Below are 13,005 nucleotides of genomic sequence, written 5' to 3' on the forward strand. Positions count from 1 at the left end.
TCACATTTCCTTCCTTTGCACTCCCCTTTAACATTTTCTCCCATCTCTCCCTGCCCTCCGTCCAGAGAAGTCAGTGTCTCATATCCTGTTCTCTGAATGTTGTTCATTTGCATGACCTTTATTACTCTTGATTACTATAATGAATGTTTTTAGTAATTATCGTCATCCTGTTCTATTTTTCCACAGCAATACCCACTTTAATGGGTTTCAGATTTATAAAACATATGTTATATTAGCAAAAGCTTACTACTATGTCCCTTTCCCAGTAATGCTTGTACACATGGAATAAATAGTAGCTTTCTCCAGTCCTGAATAAATTTACAGTTGGCCTTAGGGAAGTGTCTCAGCTGAACTAAGGATATCAGCCAAAGATGAGTGTCTTGCCATCGAAGTAGTTCATGCTTCCATTGAACTGACGTGCAAGGAATTTTTCTGTGCCTTGCACACTTTCATGAGTACCTCTGCTTTATTTAATAGGTATTGTTAATGAAATATTCAACAGAAAAAAATTAATAGCGTTGAACGTGGATGCCTATTACACTTTCAAATGCTTTCTAACTAATAATGGTCAAAGGAATCCCTGTTCTCTCAGATCACATTGCAGTAAGAGAATGCAGCAGGGAAGTGCAAGAAGAAATTTCTGCTTGTTACTGGTGCTTTGTGAGTCATGGACTAGGATTTTACAGTGATAGGTTCTAAGCAAATACAAGCAAAATATGTGACCCACTTTCTTGAGACAGAAAACAGTTCATGATGTTGTTGGTAGTGCTAGTGTGATATACTTCGTATTTTTTAACTATTTTTCAATATCTTAGCACACTATAAATAAAAAAATTATCTCAATTACAGGCATTTGCTGTTACTAGTACTACTGAGTGTAGTTACTGCAGTGCAACTGTTCTTTCTGGAATGCAATGTGAATGTGGGTTCACAGCAATATGAATGCATTGTCTGCAAGAACTGCCAGGAGCCACCAATTCCCCAGCTGGATTCTGCCTCGGGAGGACACAATGGCTCCTGATGAGCTGCAGCTTGTGCCATCATTCAGAAAAAACAGCCAGGGACTCTATAGGTAGCTATGTGGTGCTGCTCTAAGTGGCTTCATGACTTACCACAGTAAGTGTAAAGTCCCACTTCAAGGGTTTCATACAGATCTTGTCTGCCTGGATGCATTTCTGTGATGCTCATGGCTAAGCTGGCTCATGCAGCAGCAGCACACAGTATGGGCAAAGCCATAACAGGCAGCCTGAATCTGCCCTGGATTGACATAGCCTAGCACAGACCACAGCATTTCCTTTCCAAATTTGTCTGGAAACTTACAAATTCCTCTAGATTTGTAGTCAGGGAGAACCAGAAAACATTGTTTCTGTTGGAGAGGGAGGCAGCAAAGATCATGTTTGGCAAATTTCTGATTTGGAAGCCTTGCCTTTGGTTCTTCAGAGCCCTTCAGAAGCTGTTTGTATTTCAGATAGGGGAAGATCTCTCTACTTTCAGATCTGTAGAGACCAGAGAGACCTGACTGCCCACATTTTTCTCATGATAATTTGCTTTTTTTTCTTATAATTCCTTTCTACCCAAACTCATTCCTACGGAGCTCTGGATCTGAAGGTAGAAATGCAAAGTGGTGCAGACAACTGTGATCAGCAGGGTCCTACGGTTTGGGAGGTGTCTCCCCATTTGTCCTACAGTGCATGGGCACAGCATCCAAAGAGAGAATTAAGCCATGTTATGATTTAGTATATCCAGCAGGAGTAAGGGAAAAGCCACTTATGGGATCTTCCTGTAGTCATGTAATGAACAAATTCAACTTCTAGACAGAACCTAACCCAAGCCAGATTTTGCTTTCTCTGCTTACTGCTTGCTCTTGTTTCTTATGTCCTTTGTGCATTTACTACAAAAACTTTTAACCTCCTGCAGCTATAACTATACAAGAGTTTCATTGTACACAGTAGAGCTAAAAAGTTCAAGTACAGTACGTGAGCACAAGTTCTCATACAGGGATGGTAGCAAACCTTGGATGAGCCCTTTTGCTCCTATAACTCTTTAGTGGGGTAGAGATGAATGACATGCAAAAAACTTCAGTATCCAAGGTTGTTTCCCAGACACATGCTCATTATTTATAGTGCTGTATCAAAGTTCATCCAGGGAAGTCTCTTGGGCTTCTCATGTTTGGGCAGAAGATGCCTTCTCAGGAGATTTCTAGTGCTTCCACACCCAGTCACAATGGAAAATCTTTCTCATAACTTTACAGTCCCAACAAATAATAAACAAAACCTGTGTGGTTTTGCTTCATGCTGTGAGTAAAATGTAAGTCCCTGAGTCCAAATTCTCATTTTTTTAACATCAACCTAATCTTCACAAGTTTCCTCTAATGTCAGCGTTTCATCCAGTACCATTTCTATTCCTTAATACTACTTCAGGTAATAACTGTAATTGCTTGTTTCCTCTATCCATCTTTACATGGCAATTACAAATGTGTCTAAGCTAGACAGCAGTGAAAACAGAAGATTCACAGAAAGATATTCCCATACAAGTATAACAGTATTTTGTGTCAAAGAATTGTTTCTTCATTCAATTTCCAATGTTTTTAAAGAAAGTTTTATTTTTAACAACTTCTCTTTAAACCTTTACTAACTTTGCAAGAAATTATCCTGCTGTCCTCTGATTCTGAAATCCCAGGGATGGGATAGTGTAGCTGACTGAAAGAAAGTCACAAAGTTCACAAAAATCTCCTTGAGAAAGGAGATTTTCAGAAAGCAATGTTTCCACAGAGTGACTAACCAATGTAAAAAGGAGTAAAAATTTTCATCAACACTTAAAATATTGACCTTTGACCTGAATGCAATACAGATAATTTGGGCTTTATCTGTAAATAATGACTTTGTGTAGAAGAGTAAGAAATACTTGGTTGTATGTGTTTGTGTCTGTGAGAATACAGAGCTGCAGTCCAATGAGGATTTTGTGTGTGTAGACAGGGAAGTCTAAATTGGGATTTCAGAAATAAAAATCATTGTTTATGTAAAGAGATGAAGCAGGCTGATTAGAGAGATGTGTGTTTCACAGCCCTGAGCAGACAACTGGTGTCTCAGTTTGTGAGGGTGGTCTGCCGGGTGCTGCTGTTTTAACAAGGCTCTCAAACCTCTCCTATACTCAAGGTGTAGCTGAGTTAATCTCTGAACATCACTGAGCTCATCTTCTTCTGTGTCTGTGCAGGCCCATGTTTGCTTTTGTCCTTAATCTGGTCATGTTTAGGCTGTTTACATATCTCATGGGTGTGACGGGTGTGACACTTTGCCTTTAGGATTAAAAGCTAGGCACATTGGAAAGATTTAGGACCAGGTAAAAATACATTTGCCTTCTCACAAGCCTTGTTGTTGATAATATTTTCTCTCTTTTCTGCTCATTTTTGCTCTTTAGTAGTTTCCATTTGTCATGTTTGCCCTTATTAGAGATTGGTTTGTCTTGTGGAACTTAGTTAGCTTAGTTATCACAGTAAAACATCTTAGAGGACAATTGAATTTCAGAGTGAGTGGCTGGGCTTCTTTGAGCATTACAGACACAGTTGCTGGTATTTTGATTCTGTGTTATCTCTTTGCTATACAATAACCTGGAGTTTCAGGTATGAACTAAACTGTAGATGCATGTGATATGTATCCATACCTGAAAACTGCATAGAAAAGAAATTAATTTTGGTAGTCTTTGCCCAGTTATTATTTTAATATTTATTGAGTTTTGCAAGATGGATTAAATGTCCTAGTTTGGCTTGACTTTGATTCCTAATTGTTACTAGTGGATAATAACTGTAAAAACATATTTCCATGTGTTTAGCAAACCTTGTGACTCTGAAAGTGACATTCAGACAGAAGGACCATGAAAGACAGCTACACTTTATGTACCTTGGCATTGCAAGTATCTGGGAATGGGTTTGCATATTTTAAGAGTGCAAAGCAGGGACAGCAAGTGCCTGGTTCACAGGCTAAATCTAGAGAGCTTACAGGAAAGAGTCGTGGTAGTAAAACAAAAGTGTGTTTGCAGGAGGAGGTTGTGTCAGATGCAGTAACAGGGAGCATTAATTGAAGTCCTTTTTGATGACATTAAAAAGTAATCTTAAATTTCTCTAAAGGAGAAGCCTGGACTCCAAAATCTAGGGGACCTTGGTAGCTGTGTCCTACCTTTAATGTAGTCAAGTGGCTGAATGCCAGAACAACTTTGTAATTAGTGCTGTGCAAATACAGTCCTCTGATGCAAGTAAACTAATATTCATATTGTCAGATCTGTGCGTTACTGTTGTGATTGTTTCTTATATTCATATTGTCAGATCTGTGCGTTACTGTTGTGATTGTTATTCTCCCCATCTGGGAGCACCTTTTTGTCCTCAAAAATTTTTATTGAATGCATAATGAGTCCTCAAAAAAATATATTTGTAATTTCTTGCATTTAATGCCACTGCACGTTACTTTTCCAGTGTCCTACAAGAATGACCAACTGAAAATATTTCTAGACTTAAAAAAATTGGAAAAGATGGATCCTAAGATTTATATCATTTGATAGAAAAGGAGCCATCTTTTCAAACATCATTTAAGTTTGTTTGCAAGTCTGGAGTATATGTATAAATAGGATAGCATAAAACAAAATTAAAATCTAAGCTTTTTAGGTAAAATAATCTGTGCCTTCACAGGACACATTGAAACAAGCAACCTAGATTGAAACATTTTTCACTAACCTAGGTTCTTATACACCCTGAGTTTTAAACCAACACAGCATATTGATGGGTGAAGTAGGCAAAGTAAGAGTGCCAGAGGAGATGCTACTCCTGGAAGTCACTGTCCTCACAAGAGAAACTGAATTGTACATGAAGCAGCTCCAGAAAGCACATCAGTGCAGAGGAGGCATCCCCAGGTGATACATAGGCTGAGGAATGTAGGGAGTAATGGCTTCCATCACCCAGGTTCATCTATTGCCTGGAAACACAGTGGAAAGCCATGGCCTTGGTTAAGGTCTGTGAAGATGTGGATTGGAGATGTTTGGAATTGGAGAACTGAAAAAGGAGGAAGGAAGCAGCTGAGAGAAAAATCAATGGTTTGTCGTCTGTCAATGTTGCTGCCAAGACAAGTTGTCTCAAAATGTTATTGTATTCTGTAACTCACAAAATTACAGATGTTTGGCACAACATCAAAGCAACCTGTATTTGTCCTTAATGAATCTGCCTTCACAACAGGAGCTGAGCATTTACATGCTTTGTGTCTTACTTAACTATTTAACCTGTTCGTCCAGATTCTGAATGTACAGGAAAATGTGAAGATTTTGAAGCATCTTGAAGTATCACTACACTGTTAACACTGAATATCCAGATTCTGAATGGACAGGAAAATGTGAAGATTAGCATCTTGAAGTATCACTACACTGTTAACACTGAATATATTCTTCCTAAGTATATAATTATAAAGTATAGCAGGAGTAATCCATTGAAGTAAATGGTGAAATCCTATTGACTTTAAAGATTTTATCCTTATGTATCTTCAGTACATTTCCACTATTTTCCTGATTTACCTACCTTATCTAGAGTTCCCATCTTTAACATTTGAGTGAAATAATACTAGTTTTAACTTCCTCTTCTAAAGTTTCTAATTATTCATTTAAAGACTCAAACTGCATGGAAAAACCACTGTAAATCTTCACAGTCCTTTGAAAGCAATGGATCTTTTGGTGCATAAATGGCACTGATTGTACACTGCTACTTATGCTTTAACTTCGTAGACTGTTTGACATGTATGTGGTGGTACTTAGGGGTATTTTGGTATGAGATGCTAAGGAAATCAACTTTTGAGCCCAAAAATGTCCTTCTTCTAGGGCAGTTACATTTTGGATTGAATTTCAGACAACATAGCACTGAGGATATTTTAATAAGAGATAAAATAATGCAAAAAATTAAGACTCAAACCTTGCAGTCTGGTGGAGACCTGCATTGAGGTCTGCTGAGAATTTTACTCTAATTTATAAGAGAACTTGTCCCTTTTGTTTGGCTTGGGAGTGTTTTTCTCTCCCTTCTGATTATACTGTTTTATCACTAGTTGTATCACTGACCAACGTCATATAATGAAATAAAATTATGAAATGCTTCAGGGACTTATGGTTACTGCTCAGTCTGTGCATTTACCACAGTGGGGAGAGCACCAGCCAGGGTGCTGTACACTTACTCTTCTTTCCCTCTTTCTGATAAGTAATTTGGGCTCAGTTCTGTCTATTAAAGACAAAACTTAGCGTGAAATAAGTACAACTTTGTGGACTGCACAGAATGTTTGAAGATAGCTCATTTAATGCCTGTGGACTGTATGGGAATATCAAAACACAGGGGTGTTGCATGCTGTGGAATGAGGAGATGAGGGAGAAAAAAATAGGTGAACACATATAAAACTGCCAAAGCATCATTCATGTGCAAGTACTAGCTGATGGGCCACATCATATTATTTCCACTTGCATATTTCAATATGCTTTTCATCCTCAAGGCCTGTCCCTGCTGGATCACATTACCATGTTTCAATTCAATAGGATAAGAAATCTACTCATTATTAGCTTCTTGTGAAAGCTAAAATTGTCTTTGATAGACTAAAAAACCTTTTTTAAAAAGTGTTGCCCTCAACTTCATTTCAAGTAATGCCTATTTCACAGAAAATACAATGGAAATGAGAAAAATATCTTAAAATTCTGAAAACTTAGTAAAATGTCTAAGTAGTAAAATAAATTGTAAAAATAGGTCTCCTGCACCTAAAATTTTATGGGTATCAGAAAAAAAACCAAACCCAAATCAGAAAAAGCAAGAATAAAGCCCTTTGTTGTTCATATATGTTGGAAAAAACCCTAGGAATTGTGCATTATATTCCTCAGTATTTAAGAAAGCATTTACCTGTGTGTTTATCAATTTAAAATAGTGAATTCTTAAATATTCTTAATATTTCTTAAATATTCTTAATGTTAACAAATTCTTAAATATTAAAATGAGGCATTGAATTGGAAACTACATTATTATTTTTTCTTCTTTCTTATTATTTATTGATCATAGAATTTAAAATACACAATTGAACAAAAAAGGATTTTTTTCTTGCAGTAGTTTCTTATTTTTATTCACAGTTGTTGATATACTAGCCTTTCTGACACTGATTGTAACCCTTTGATGCAGAATTGCATCTGGTTTGGTTTTTCTGTTGTTTGAACTACCTCTAGGGTGTGTAAAAACATTATTTCTGGTTTATTTCTTCTTTTTCAACTATTTTAAACACCAAGAGCCTCATAAAAATAATTCACTGACTGAAAAGGAGATACACAAAAAAAAAAATACGTGCACAGATTAGAGCTGGATGAACTTGGAGAATTATCAGGAACAGTGGTATTAAAAATATAAAGTTTTGGATTTGCTGATCTTGTTGCTCTTTACAACTTTAATTTTTTCCTGAACAGGTTTGTTTTTAGCGGGAAGTTTTGCCACCCACCTGTGAGTGATAGAGTGAAGACAAAAGTACTCAGCACTGGCCAAAATAAAAGCTTGTTCTCTTTTAGGTAAGGAAAAACATTTGAAATTTTCATCTGTCTGTTCTCAGTTTTCCTGGGTTTGAAATCAAATATCAAATATTATTGTATTGGATCTGACAAAACAAAATGGTTTTGCATATGGTTTGATCACTAAAACAAATACGAGCCATTGACAGCAATGTTTTCTCACCCTCCTTTTTCAGTGCCTGGGAACTGCCTGTCAGCTCCTTTGTCCCAAGTGATAAAGTCCTTTGTGCCTGTACACAGCGTTTGTGGGAGCTGTGTGAGCTGCACCCTTGCTGGGATGGCTTAGGCTGACTCTGGGGGCTTTACCCTCTGTGGCCAGGAGATCTCACTCTGAGGGCAGACTGTGCTGTGGTCCTCTTCACTAGTAATCCAACTGGCACCCTTTGGAAGTCATTTAAATGCTGCAAAACAGAAATTAGGCTATGGCTGGACCCAAAATAAGTTCATAACATTCATGTATTCAGTTATTTTTTTTAAATTAATTCAAGGGTCACATCTGCTGAAAGTAGAGGTCCACACAATATTCTAGATCAGTAACTCAAGGTAATGGACATTTGAAATTCTCTTCCTGATGTGTTCATCAGCCTATATAATGCTTGTTGAGCTCATCCAATGCTATTTACATGAAGTATCTAGTCCATAGCTGAGAAATTATTTGTATTCTCATTTGATTATAAAAAAATTCCATTTCACTGGCGATATTTGAAATGATTTAAATCTGTGAATAAGTGTATAGAAGTAAAAAGGAAAAGTAAAAAGAAAGGTAAAAGGAAAAGAATGACATAAAAACAGGCTCTTTTTTTAAACTCAGCAGTTCATGGGTAGAAGATTGGCACTCTGATAAGACATAGGGGACAGTGAGAGGGAAATTTTTGCCAGAAAAAGCTGAATTTCTAGCTCATATTGGAAAAGATATCTAACAAGAGGTAGGTGGCATCAAGACTGGAAAGCCAGACAAAATATTTCATGGATAAGTTTGAGAAAGCTAGAGAGTTTTCCCTTTTAGAGACACCTTTCTTGGGAGCAGTGTAATCTTCTTATGACAGCACTTGGAAGCCCAGAGGTCCAAACCATGTACCAACACAGCAGCTTTTAGGTCAAATAAATGAGGACTGAAGTCATGTCAGCAATCTGTGTCCTCCTGTGGGGACCAGCTCGCTCTGAACAATATCATGCACTTACCAACCTCCATCCTTGTCTGAGCCACATGGCCTTGGGTCATTCCAAACAGCCCTGAACCTCAGCTGGTATCAGCCTCCAGCAGCTTCTGACAGCCCACACAGGCTCTCTGTAAACACACCAAAAACATCACACAGATCCCAGGAGAAGAAAAGAGCTGTAAGGGAGCCTGTTCCACAAACTGTGCACCAAGGATGCTTCCAGCCATTTGTTGCAACTATAACAAGATTAATCTGAGGGCATTGATTTGTAAATAAACAGACACAGAACATTCACATCTAGTCACTACGAGAAATTTCACATAATTCAGCTCGGAAAAATTTGCTTTTAAAAGTTTCCCAACAGCAATTACAGCGTAAGATATGAACTCACAACTCACCTCCAACTGTAGTGTGTCTGTATTTACGGTGTGGGATAAGTATAAACTTCCTTGAAACTATACTTTGACTGGGGTTGTTGACCCTTTCCTTCCTTTGTTTTCATAAATGCAGGGTACTGTCACTCACTTTATTGCGCCCTGACAAAGAAAGCTGCAGCAGACTTGACAAAGAACTACTTTCATCACAGAGTTTTCAGCATCCACAGATTTATTCCCTAAGGAATAGTAGAAATACTTTGGGAATCACTGTAACACGTACAACCTTGCAATTTAGAGCAATTTTGGGGGGAGTGGAGGAAAGTAGAAAGGAAGAGTCAGGCATGAAGTCATTAATCTGTGGTAGCAGCTTGGACGTGATGCCTCATTTTCCACTCCTTATTCCCAGCTCCCATTCAGATGTCTTTGAGGACAATATGAAGAGCAATATTTGGTCCAGTTCTGCAGCCTGTCCTAAAGATGGTCAGGGTACAGATAAAGCAATGGGAAGAATGTGGGAGGTATCTTAGCAAGGAGCCATCTTTTTGCCTCTCCATGCACAGTGCCTGCCATTCTATCATGTGCAAACAAATTTTACTGGCATTGAGATGATTTTTTTTCAATTTCAGGGATTATATCTGGTTATAAGGAGTGTGGTTTGGGTGGGGCCAATTGAGCAGCCTCCCTAATATCCAACTTCCTTTCCAAGGACCACAATGGAAGCTTGCAGATTTGTAAAGAGGAATGCCATTCCATGGTAAGAGAGAACATTTCTTGGTGTGCCACCTATACTGAAAAAGGAGAATAGCTAAAAAAAAAACAAAATTAAAGCACCTCCAGTGCTGAGCCAGGACTGTAAAAAGAAGTCGTATAAGTTATCTAATCAAGTAGGATTGCTCAAAAAGACAGGCTTATATATTTGAGGGGTCCCCATATATACTCTGTTGCTTATTCCGGAGAGAAGGAACCACAGTGTCTAAGGCAAGCTCAGCTTTTTTTTCAAGAGCTGAATGATTAAAATCTCCCATTTTGGCCAAGTTCTATGCTTTGGACAATCCTGATAATTGCTAACAAAAAGAGTTATCTACTTTATCTGCCTGGATCTGCAGCAGATTCCCCAACAATGCCTATATTCTTGTCCTTTGTATAGTTGCTCACATTTTCAATGCATGTTTCCTGCTGCATTCTGAACATCTCAGTGAGACATGTGGCATAATCTCCTTTACCTTTCCTCCTCTTCTGTTTACCCCTCTTGCTCCTGAACAGGCTGTGCTTTTTGGCATTAGTATTCCAGTCACATACTCACATGACTCTACCCTACCAAGTTTCTGTTATGTCAATTAAGTTGTAATTTTGATCTTGCTTTAAGTGTTCTGGCTCCATTATATTTATTTAGATACAGTTTATATCAGTCTAGGCTGAGCATCAGTTATTTTGTTTTCTTTTTTCTTCCTTCAGTGACTTTTTTTAAAGAATCAGTTTTCTTTTTTTCAGCTTTTTTGTTAGGCCAGTGTGGGTCACTTTCCTGGACATGCATGTCACCAGACTGACAGGATATTTTAGCATACATCAAACCACATTAGCAAATCTATGCCAAAGTTTTTTCTTTGCTAGATGGAGCCCATTTTTTTCTCATCAATCCTTCCCACCCATCATGGAAATGCATGGCTATGTAAAGGTAACCAAGATATTCCTTCTCATTCCCACCCTTACGTGCATCTCCTCGTGCAGGCATTAAGATTTTTTGTCCAAGTAGAAATTGCAATCAGAAGTGCTTCCAGACCTCTCTATCTTTTCACCAAAGAAACCTCTACATCACAAAACCCACAGTGACCACTCACTGTCATAGGGCCACTTGGCTGCAGGAGGCTGAAGTAACCTCTAATTTATTTAGGAGAGAGACAAGACCTAAGACTTTGTGCCAAACGGGAATGTACCTAATTAATGAAATGCAATGTAATGCTGTTAATGAGATTTATCCTAAAATGCAAAGCCACGAAAATAATCAGACTGAAATAGACATTTGAAAATCTCCTACCCTCATATCTATACCACACAGGAGGATCACCTGTATCAAAACTGTTCATGAATAATAGTTGACTAACCATACTTATAAAAATAGCCAGAAACAAGACACTGCAGACTATCACAGCCCATCTATTTCAGTACTTTGCTCTCCTACCTGTAGTTTTTCCAAAGTCAAACAACTTTCCTCTGCTGCAATCTACTTGTTCTAACCACTGTTCTTATGGAGAAAAATGTAATCCCTCCTTCTTTGCAAATTGTCTGGATCTATTCTAGTTAAATAAACAGAGCCAGAATGCATCTTGAAACAGTGGACCTTGTCATGTTTCTAGAGCAGACCTTTACACATTTTGGACACTGCCCTGATTGCTTTCCAAACACAGTCTGAGATTTATCATCAGCTTAGATGAAGCTGTGTTGCCGTAAAGGCTGAAGAAGTTTAAAGGCCAGATGATGTCTCCAGGACAAAGAATAAACTCTATCTAGTATTGTTCATTTTCTTTCAGAGAAATATACCCTTCATATACTGAAGAATAGTTATCAACTCTCTTTTCTTTGGACTAAACAATGTCAATCTCAGTCTTTCTTCACTGACTCCAGATCAGTCCCACTGAAATCCATTCAATTTTCAGATCACATTCCCAGGACTGGTTCCTGAAGTGCAATTCCCAAAGTGCACTGGTTGCCTGCTCACCAACTCTGAGTGAAGATGAACATGATGATTTTCTGTGCACTACGAATAATGTTTCTATTTTTGCATTTTGAATTGCTTCATACAGTTATGCAATTCCCAAAGTGCACTATTCAGTTGCCTGCTCACCAACTCTGAGTGAAGATGAACATGATGATTTTCTGTGCACTACGAATAATGTTTCTATTTTTGCATTTTGAATTGCTTCATACAGTTCTCTAAGTACAGTCAGTCAATTTAACGTGCTCTAATTGATTTTGTAAATCTCTAACTAATAACACCCCTATAACACTTAGCATTTGTTTGTGGAGGTGATTGTATTAGCAGTGATAGCACAGACAGACTTTTTGGTAAGCAAAAATCATTAAATGCTTTGGCCACTCTGGAGCAGCATTTTGGTAGAATCAATTGGTGGTTGTGGGGAAGTTCCTATGAGTTCTACTGTATTTGTACATGTTCTGTGAAGCACTGAGAAATTTATTTCTCAGGAGCTTTCTGTCTACCCATTTTTAAAAGAACTTCTCTGTATTTTAAAATTAAATGCAAGATTGTTAAGGTTTTTTAGAAATTAATTGTGCTTCATAGACTGAGATCTTTGAAAGGACTCCCTAGAAGAACAAATTAATAAAATTAGAATGATGTAAATAACAAAACATTTACCGTTGTCAGCTGACCTCCTATCAATTATCTTGTGCTGTTTTGTCCTTTTTTGCGCATTCCAATTAACTTTGATGAAAGTTAGTTGTTTCTTGAAGCTTCAGCAATGTGTTTTCTCCACTGCCAACGGTGTGGTTATACTGAAAGCCAAGGTCTACCTTCCTCTCGCCTTTTGATGTGGACTTTGGTACTAAATAAAACGCAGTGTTGCGGCTCACAGCAGGGCTCCCAGGCGAGCACAGCTGGGCTGCGAGTGCCGGTGGAAGGAGCAGTTGTTTGCCCGGATCAGCCCTCGGGGGTGTCCGCATCCATGACTCGGATGGCGTAAGGAAAGCAGTTTGCTAATCTGCAGTGTAGCTCCTGCTGACTGATAAAAGGATGTGTACAGTAGTCTCAGTCTTATCTCTCTAGCCAGGTTTACACTGGTGTGACACTGCTGAACTTAGACAAGCAGTTCCTGATTTACTGTAGGGCGAGGGCAGAATCAGGTCTGATTTTGCACCACAACCCATACCTAACTCGCCCTGGAAAACACCTTGTGTAT

The sequence above is a fragment of the Passer montanus genome, unplaced genomic scaffold (assembly GCF_014805655.1).
Source record: "Passer montanus isolate IOZ18808 unplaced genomic scaffold, ASM1480565v1 scaffold2, whole genome shotgun sequence".
Classification (NCBI taxonomy): domain Eukaryota; kingdom Metazoa; phylum Chordata; class Aves; order Passeriformes; family Passeridae; genus Passer; species Passer montanus.